This window comes from Xyrauchen texanus, chromosome 44 (assembly GCF_025860055.1).
Source record: "Xyrauchen texanus isolate HMW12.3.18 chromosome 44, RBS_HiC_50CHRs, whole genome shotgun sequence".
NCBI classification, from domain to species: Eukaryota; Metazoa; Chordata; class Actinopteri; order Cypriniformes; family Catostomidae; genus Xyrauchen; species Xyrauchen texanus.
In genome coordinates this window covers 18929245-18938911 of record NC_068319.1, presented here as the reverse complement: position 1 = coordinate 18938911, position 9667 = coordinate 18929245, and the positions used below count along the sequence as shown (strand labels likewise).

Genomic DNA, 9667 nt, shown 5'->3' with positions numbered 1-9667 from the left:
AAGTGGTCGCAAGTGGACTTAATCATAATATTAACAGTAATGATATTCATTATATACCAGTGAGGGGAAACGAACAAAAATCCCAATCGCTTTTTTTTTCATCCTCCGGTGAAAAGAAGAGGACTGTGAGTGAGAGAGACAGAGCGAACGAGAAGTCGTGCCACCGGATGTTTTTTGTTATTTTGTGTTTTTTGATGCAGTCTGAGGGCACGGACTCTGATATGAGTCGCCATGACGATAGAGGACCTGTGTCTCGTGCGCTGAGTTAGCCGCTAATGCGTTATACGCATTTGTTTCTGTTATTGTTTTATTTTATCATTTCCCTCTCGCCTTTTTAGCGATAAAATATGTGGTAACCTCGCCGTCGGGAGCGACAGGGGTGTTGTCAGGGAAAATAAGAAAGAAAAGGGAGTAGGAGGGGGGTTAAGGTGTTTATTCCCCCTTTATTTCCTTCTTCTGTCCTTTATGTTCTTATTTTTTTTTATTTTTTATTATTATTGTTGTTTTGGGCAACGGACTGACGCGAGGAAGGCGCGAGAGCCTGCGACACATTCATGACGAATTACATCTGAACAAATGCTGATGGCATAAACTCCGGTTTTGGCACTGAAGTCTGAATAATCACCGGGAAAGAAGCGGAGACACCTCGCATCGACTTTGAATTGTGGTAAGCGGGTTTCGGCTGTCTAAAATGATGGAATATATTTCTGAGGTGTTCTACTGTATCGGTCTTTGCGCACCGTTTAGAAAAACGGGGTCGAATTAGACATTCACTAAAAAAGTGTTCAGTCAAAACGCGCTATGATAGGGCAAGAAACGGGGTTTTAAGAGTTGTTGTTGTTGACAGTTTGCCAATATCCGCATACAGCTACATGACATGTGTGTTCAAACAGAACGACGCGTTCATCAAAGATCTAGATCAGAAGATCAAATGAGATCTTGACGCGTCTCTGTCGCTTGGCCTGACATTGTCTTTACCGGCTGAGAAGCCATTTACGCCTCTAATTGCATCCATCGCTCGCCCCTCTGGCAACGTGGGGATTGATTTATTTTTGCACTTGATAGATAATGGTAATGCGCCCTGAATTATGGCAAACATCCGCAACACACAGACTTCCTCACTGTTAAATGTTTAATGGCTTTTACGTAAGTGTGAGATGGCATGGGAAAAGAGGATCACAGTGACCAGACACCCCACCATACCCACAATGATGCCCATGCACAATGATTGAGGTGTATAGGAAGACATCCCTCCCATAGACAGCTATGCCTTCTTATCCAAGGCAAGGGGCAAATTTATATGCTGTGGTAGTTGGGCTGTGCTCTGTCAATGGCAGAATTCAGCACAGACAAGGAGACCTCTGTTCTCCTGAAGGCTGAGGATCTGCCTGTTCCTTACCCAAAAAGTGGTGGTTGACCAGTTTATTGTCCAATATTGCCTAATGGAGAACGTTTAGTGGTTCTAAATCGGTCTGCTGTACTTGTATGAGGCGAGTTCTTGATGTTCCTCAAAGCTCTTTCTTTGCCACAGTTTTGCAGTCTTTCATGGATTGAGAAACTGTTAGTTGGTTGAGTCTGCTAGAGTCTCAAGTATTCAGTCTGTTATACGTATCCATTATGCGGTTTATGAGATTTAAATGAATATTCCGGGTTCAGTACTTAAGCTAAAGTGACAGCATTTATGACAATATTGATTACCACAAAAAATTATTTAGACTCTTCCGTCCTTGAAAAATTACAGTGAGGCACTTACAATGGAAGTGAATGAAGCCAATCTGTAAACGTTAAAATACTCACAGTATCTAAAGTATAGCCCCAAGGTGTAAACTAAATGGATTAAGTATTCATATTTGTGGTAATCGATATTATGCCACAAATGCTCTTGACCAAAGGTGTCATTTGTGGGTGGAACATGTCCCCACCTCTTTTTTTAAATTAATGCAGTAGAAACAACTCCAGTTCTTGTGCAGGAGTCTCCATTTCGTCCATGTGTGTTGCAATAAGTGCCGATTCAGCATAAAAGATTGATGTACTGTTCATGTACAGATCAAGATATCCAGTTAATTATTTGAAATATTTATTGGAACTGTTGAATTGGTCAGTTCAAGAATGACAATTTTTATAACTGTATAAGATTATTTGACATTTTCCCCACATAACCTAGTTAATATTCTTGAGTTTTTCCAATTAGTGACGTAACCCCCTCCAATCCCCCCCACCCCAACTAAATGCCTCCTCCACTTTTTAAAATAAAGTGACACCCATGCTCTCGACTGAGCTTAACTTGTATTGAACTACTATATTGGAACTGGAATAATCATTTAAAGTCCTCTGTTTGGAGAGCCACTCCTCAAAGAAGAAAAAGGCAAGTCTTCAAGTCTGGACTTTGAGCTTCAATCTGATCTTTTGACTTGAACTGACATGAATATTTGCTTTGTTTGATCTGTTCCCTGCAAGTGCACCATCACCCTTCTAAACACTCATTCCTCCATGTGAATCTTCCTGCAGTGCTGCAACTGAATACCCATGTCAGACCAGATTTTAATGAGCCTTACAATATGTTGATAGATGAAGCACAGCCGGAATGCCCTGGAGTCACGGCAAAAGGCCTTCATTAATGTGAGCAGAGCAACATACACCCAGGGCTGTTTGGAGTGTTTGTGATGTAAGATGCTCGTTTCTCACGCTGGCCTGGGTCACAGAACAGGTAAATAATGAAGAAAAGTGCATTGCTAGCTTGATGTAACCCCCTCCATGTGCCCTTCTGTGCTGCCTGTTGTTAGTGTGTGTGTGTGTATGCCGTCTTGGGAAGCACTCACATGGACTGCGGCCTTATTAAACTTTAAAATTCTCAGCACGCTGGGTAAAACTGGAAGGGATGGGTTTTAAGTCCCTCTAAAATGGGATTTCTGAATAAATCAGGAAGGTCCTTATTGTCAGTCTTAAGTATTTTATTGTGTATTTCATGATGGACAGTTGTAATTTTGAGAGAGACGAAGAATATAGGTCTTATCGATTCAGTTTTATTGCAAGAGGTGGATTAATGCAAAAGGGGTAATTATATTAAGAAATTGTGACGATGATAACTCTCTTTTCCTTTCTTTTCCTCTAAGGAATACCCAAGGTCATAGCCTCTGTAGATTTTTGTTAGCCTAATTCACACATGCACAAAAGCATTTTCAAACCCACTGCCCACATAGCCCAGTCGGTGCCCATGCCAAAATTTTTCAAAAGCTTTCAACTCATGCGAAAGATTGACCTTAAAAAGTGTTAACCTTAAATGATCTATTTCTACTTATCAAACCCATAAAAATGCCTTTAGTTGTCAGGTTGTTTTAGTAAGATTGAATAAAAAATTTGGACTTGAGAGAGGTCAGTGAATGGCCAGACTGGTTTGAGCTGACAGAAAGTCTACGGTAACTCGGATAACCACTCTGTACAATTGTAGTAAGCAGAATAGCATCTCAAAATGCACAACATGTCGAACTTTGAGGCGAATGGGCTACAACAGCAGAAGACCAAGTCGGGCACTTTATGAGGACCATAGTGTTCCTAATAAAGTGCTCAGTGAGTCATTGTCATTTCATGTAATAATTCATATGAGATGGCAAAATTGTATGATACTGTACGACTTGTCTTGTGCAAAAAAGTACAACATTTATTCCCACAGAGAACCACCAATCAACAGACTGATACATTTCTATTAAGACTTGTCATGAGACAGAGCTCGTCTCACATAAGCAGACATTATAACAATCTTTCTCCTTAAAGTGTCACATAACCCTTCTTTTACATCTTTCTAAAAAGCCTTGATCATTGAGTTAGCATCTATTGAGTTTTTGTAGCAATGTTGGGTTGCAGTATATGCTTGCTGGACTCTAGTATGCTATAGTAAATTTGCAGTTGTTGGACTGTGTGGCTGATGTGCTAAGACATCTGTGTGCCATTATCTCTGTCCCAGCATGTGCAGCGTGATCCACTCACTGTAGACAACATCGCCACGAGCAGTGAATCATCGCTGATCCTGACAGCCTCCTCCCATCTAGATCTATATTTCAGCCTTCACACATGATACAGTATGTGCTGCTAACAATGTTCTGAGCAGTAAATACACCAAGTCCCAAATAACGCTTGTGTGCCATTGTGATCTCCCCTCATACTGTAACTTTATGCTGAGAGGTTTACTCACCCTTATGCCATCCCAGATGTGTATGGTTTTCTTTCTTCTGCAGAACTCAGATGAAGACTTTTAGAAGAATATTTCAGCTCTGTAGGTCCATACAGTGCAAGTGAATGGTGGCCAAAACTTTAAAGCTCTACAAAGCACATAAAGGCAGAATAAAAGTAATTGATATTAATCCAGTGGTTAAATCCATATCTTCAGAAGCAATATGATAACTGTGGGTGAGGAACAGATCAATATTTAAGTCCTTTTTTACTATAAATCTCTTTCACATTCTGAAAGTGAAAGTGGAGATTTAGAGTAAAAAGTACTTAAATACTGTTTCTCACCCAAAGAGATTGCATCACTTTAGAAGACAAATATTAAACCACTGAAGACTTATGGATTACTTTTAGGTTGCCTTTAAGTGATTTTTGGAGTATGACAGGTCTGGCCACCATTCACTTGCATTGCATTATCCTACAGAGCTGAGATATTCTTCTGAAAATTTTGTTTGTGTTCTGCAGAATAAAGAAAGGCATACACATCTGGGAAGGCATGAGGGTGAGTAAATGATGAGAGAATTTAAAGGATGATATGACCATTACAAATTACTTTTGTTCATTTAACCTGATGTGTTCAGGTCGATTTAGTCATATTAAATAACAATTTTGACTTAAAATCAGTTAATTTAGATGTTACCATACAAAACACAATTTTCAAAGTTACCTGAGAAAACATTTTATAGAGTGTTGCACAACTCTGTTGCATAGTGCTGAGTCAGGTTTCCTGCCTGTCATAGATGAGTGAATGCAGAGACATTTTGAAGCTCTAGAGATGTAGTGAGAATGGTGACTTTACAGCTTTCTCAAATAATTCCTCTCTTTTACAAACCTGGAATCCACAGATAAACATGCTAAATGCCACATTCCTTGGTCTATCTTGAAAGCAATGAAAAGGCCAGAGTGTCCACTCATTGTGAGTTTTGCTCAGGTCTGAAAGAACCCCTTAATCCGTCAGGAAGATATTTTTCAGGATTGCGCTGAGCTTTAATGTTCCAGAGAACATGCCGCTCCCTCCCTCTTCAAAGGTCAGCCTAAATCTGAAAAGAATTGGGAGAAAAAGATGAAAAAGGACAAGAAGAGTAAAAGAAAAAACATTTGGTTCACCCTGTGGTTTTTGGGGAACAACTGCATTTTCAAATGAAATGTTAAATGATCATTTTGGAGATAAAACATGATTCACACTGCTTGAAAAGAAAAAAGACTGATGCAGTTTTTCCTTGCCATTCTGAAAACTGCATTTAATTATTCATTTGTTTGGAAACCCAGATCACAGCTGGGGCTACGCTACAGCTTTAGAAGAGCGATAGAGCTTCATTAGCCCTGGATAAACTCCAAACAAACACACCAGTGGCAGGAAACAGACACGCCGGCAGCGGATGTACAATATGCCCTTTTCACATTACTATAGTAAACTATAGCGGGGTAAACTTCTATGGCGGAAAGCAAATATAATTTTTACATTCCCATTCAGAAAAGGAAAAAAATAGACATTGATTATGGCAGTCAGAAGAAAGAAAAATGTACCATCACTTCATCAGCAGCTGTTTTTGAAACCCCATCGCAGCAGTGCTTACTATTTTTTTATTTTTTTTATTAATGACAGGGTAATATAACTCTATTATCTATCTAATTAAATAATTAAAAAATATAAAAAAGTTTTCTAGAATTATGCTGCTAAATAAGATGGAAACGCTAAATCACACTGCAAAAAAGGTCTGCAGTCCCTTTTTAGGCATTCCTTAATTTTATCGTAATTATTTTAAGGTCTCAGGTTTAGCAAAGCTTCTGCGCATTTTAAGTTTGATGCCATCCTTCATTATCTTAGCCTAATGGCAGAAATCTAGCATTACAAATTAATTACAGAATGTAAAATGTGTCCTATTTCAAGCACAGTAAATTACCCCAAAGGTGAGCATCTGGCTTTGTTGCAGCATGCTTTTAGAGTGGAAAATGCACCAGTAAAAATTATGTTTTTATCAAGGGTATGTGTTTAATGACTCATCCGTGGTACAATAAGAATTTAGTGAATGGTGGCACTCTCGAACTGATATTGACGTTCTGCGGGTTCATTTCAAACTAATTATGGATGAGGTGATGATTGTAAAATTGCATATTGATCGCAGGTTTTAGTGTGAAAATAACACACACACACACCTCTTCAATGGCAGAAAGTTCCCCCAATCTTCCCACTTTCCTTTGAGAGATTAGTGGCTTTTGTTGGTTTAGACATGGACCTACATCCAAGGGCATGTCAGTTGCTCTATTTGTTACGTGCAGGGAGGCAGAGCAATCAAACTCAGGTTTGGACTCAAGCAAATGTAAAAATATGGAAATAAGATCCCCCATTTCTATTTCTGTAGATCCTGCAGCACTTTGGGAAGGTAATGGGTGCCAAAAATGCAAATAATAGCCTTTGCTTGGAGTTAATTTGTCCTGACATTTACATTTATGCATTTAGCAGATGCTTTTATCCGAAGCAACTTATTTACATTCAATGGACACATTTTATCAGTTTATGTGTTCCCTGGGAATCAAACCCATGATCTTGGTGTTGCTAGCGCCATACTCTACCTGTTGACAGGAACATGGTAATATCTAAATTAACTGGTCCTAAGTATTATATCATAGGACTAAATCAACATACAGTACATGACTACATTAGGTTATACCAACAAAACCATTTGTTATGACCCATATCAGGTAGAAAAAAATCTTTAACCTGTTGATACACAATTCCCCTGCACGTGGTGGTGACATCACTCTGCTTACATTTAATATATAATTCACTGTCTATAAATTTAATGAATGTTAACAAATTATACATCTTTTCAAATGTCTAAGGGTTCAACATTGATTTCCGATCTCTGTTTCACAATAGCAATGCTCCAGAAACAGCAATTTAGTTATTTGTGCGAGGAGTACAAATGAAAACATGCAATATCAAAACGGGACTTCATACCTTTGTTATTAAAACGCGATCGCCAGATGAATCCAGTTCACCACACTTGGGTCAATTGTCCATGACAAGCGTTCATTGAAAAACATCCAATAGCACTTTTTGTCCATAACTGAGAAATATTGATATATTCTCCATTTGTTTACACAAGATCTCGCCTGTAAAAATGACACTTCGTCATCGTTCTTCAACAAACTATGCAATCTGAGCAGCATTCATGTTGTAAAACTGTATATTATCTTATATATTAGAGTCTCATAAACAAAAGCGAGCATGTCTCCAAAGTCTATTTTTTAAAATGCGGCATAGTTTTATTCATAATAGTCAAACAGTGTAGTCAGATTTTATGTCGCCTTGAAAGGCGGAGACTTAATTTTACTCTGTTCGCTTCCAGCGATTTTACAGAGAAAAAAGCTTGCAGGAACCTGATTTATTGTTAGATCATCTTCAAATTTGAAACGTAACTTCTTTAGACTTGTGGCTTTGAGAACATTGTATTTCTGGGTTGTTTTGGTACTTTTATTTTAGTTTTTTTTTAGATTATAAAAACATGTTCAGCACAAAATATTTCCATTACAATAAACTTCAGCTTCTCTAACTTTAAAAAATAACAACATATATTAATTCTGAATTAATATTCAGTTGTCTTCTTTCAAAAGATAATACAACTGTATCCATACTCCAAAGGGTTCAGTAAATACAACCATTTAAGTTCAGGTATGCCATTTTCATGGTTTGTGCTCAAAAAGGGGTACGCATCAACAGGTTAAGGAATGGTCAATGTTCATTACAAGTTAAGTTCAATCAACAGAATTGGTAGCATCATTTTGATTTCCACAACAACAACAAAAATGTTATCTTGCAATTATAAAAATATATTTTATATATTAATTTAGTGTGATAAAACTGATTTCAATGTTTACTGACATTATGTCACCATTTGAATGAAGTTGAAATAGAAAAGGTTAGTAAGTGATTCACACTAAAATCATCTTAACACATAAAATGTTTACGTCTTTTGGCTATAGATTTGAAACAGTGTATATTTTAATTGTTATGGACTGGGCCCATTTATTTCCATTGTTTGTGTCATACTGTTATTATTATCAATTATTATTATTATAATTATTTTGTGGTATTCAACAATATGCCACAAATGCTACCGATTGAGCATAACTTGTATTAAACCTAGAATAATAATTTAACCCTTTAAGCTTTAAAAGTGTTTTTAAAGATTTCCTGTTTCAGTGGAACACCCAAAATTAAAGGCTTATAACTTGACAAAAAACAGTGTTTGGTATCATTGTAAAGAAAACTTTAATGATATAATGATTAACTTAATGATATAGATTATGATACATTCTGAGACTCTCTGCCTAAGAAACTGCTGAAAAATCATACATTTATTTTGCCAAAAATTAACTTCTTTTTTTTCTGATTTGAGATTATACACTCACCTAAAGGATTATTAGGAACACCATACTAATGCTGTGTTTGACCCCCTTTCGCCTTCAGAACTGCCTTAATTCTACGTGGCATTGATTCAACAAGGTGCTGAAAGCATTCTTTAGAAATGTTGGCCCATATTGATAGGATAGCATCTTGCAGTTGATGGAGATTTGTGGGATGCACATCCAGGGCACGAAGCTCCCGTTCCACCACATCCCAAAGATGCTCTATTGGGTTGAGATCTGGTGACTGTGGGGGCCATTTTAGTACAGTGAACTCATTGTCATGTTCAAGAAACCAATTTGAAATGATTCAAGCTTTGTGACATGGTGCATTATCCTGCTGGAAGTAGCCATCAGAGGATGGGTACATGGTGGCCATAAAGGGATGGACATGGTCAGAAACAATGCTCAGGTAGGCCGTGGCATTTAAACGATGCCCAATTGGCACTAAGGGGCCTAAAGTGTGCCAAGAAAACATCCCCCACACCATTACACCACCACCACCAGATCCATGTTCTCATTCTGTTTACGCCAAATTCTGACTCTACAGATGGTACCACTCATCTCCACTACAAACAGGAAAAATAGGCTACAATTTGCAAGAGCTCACCAAAATTGGACAGTTGAAGACTAGAAAAATGTTGCCTGGTCTGATGAGTCTCGATTTCTGATTTTTTTCTTGAGATGGAATGTCTCAAAAGAAATCGAGACTCATCAGACCAGGCAACATTTTTCCAGTCTTCAACTGTCCAATTTTGGTGAGCTCTTGCAAATTGTAGCCTCTTTTTCCTATTTGTAGTGGAGATGAGTGGTACCCGGTGGGGTCTTCTGCTGTTGTAGCCCATCCGCCTCAAGGTTGTGAGTGTTGTGACTTCACAAATGCTTTGCTGCATACCTCGGTTGTAACGAGTGGTTATTTCAGGCAAAGTTGCTCTTCTATCAGCTTGAATCAGTCGGCCCATTCTCCTCTGACCTCTAGCATCAACAAGACATTTTCAGCCCACAGGACTGCCGCATACTGGATGTTTTCCCT

At 38.2% G+C, this 9667-nt stretch overlaps 1 protein-coding gene across 2 annotated transcripts in view; it reads left to right on the top strand.

Moving 5' to 3' along the window:
• Positions 1-9667, top strand: part of LOC127637116 (neuroligin-2-like) — a 113754-nt gene continuing 104087 nt past the window's right edge. The window contains exon 1 of one of the 2 annotated variants that reach the window (XM_052118029.1): positions 1-667. The gene's annotated coding sequence lies outside the window, so the exon portion shown is untranslated. The remainder of the gene's footprint in view (positions 668-9667) is intronic. The other variant, XM_052118030.1, reaches the window with a different exon arrangement.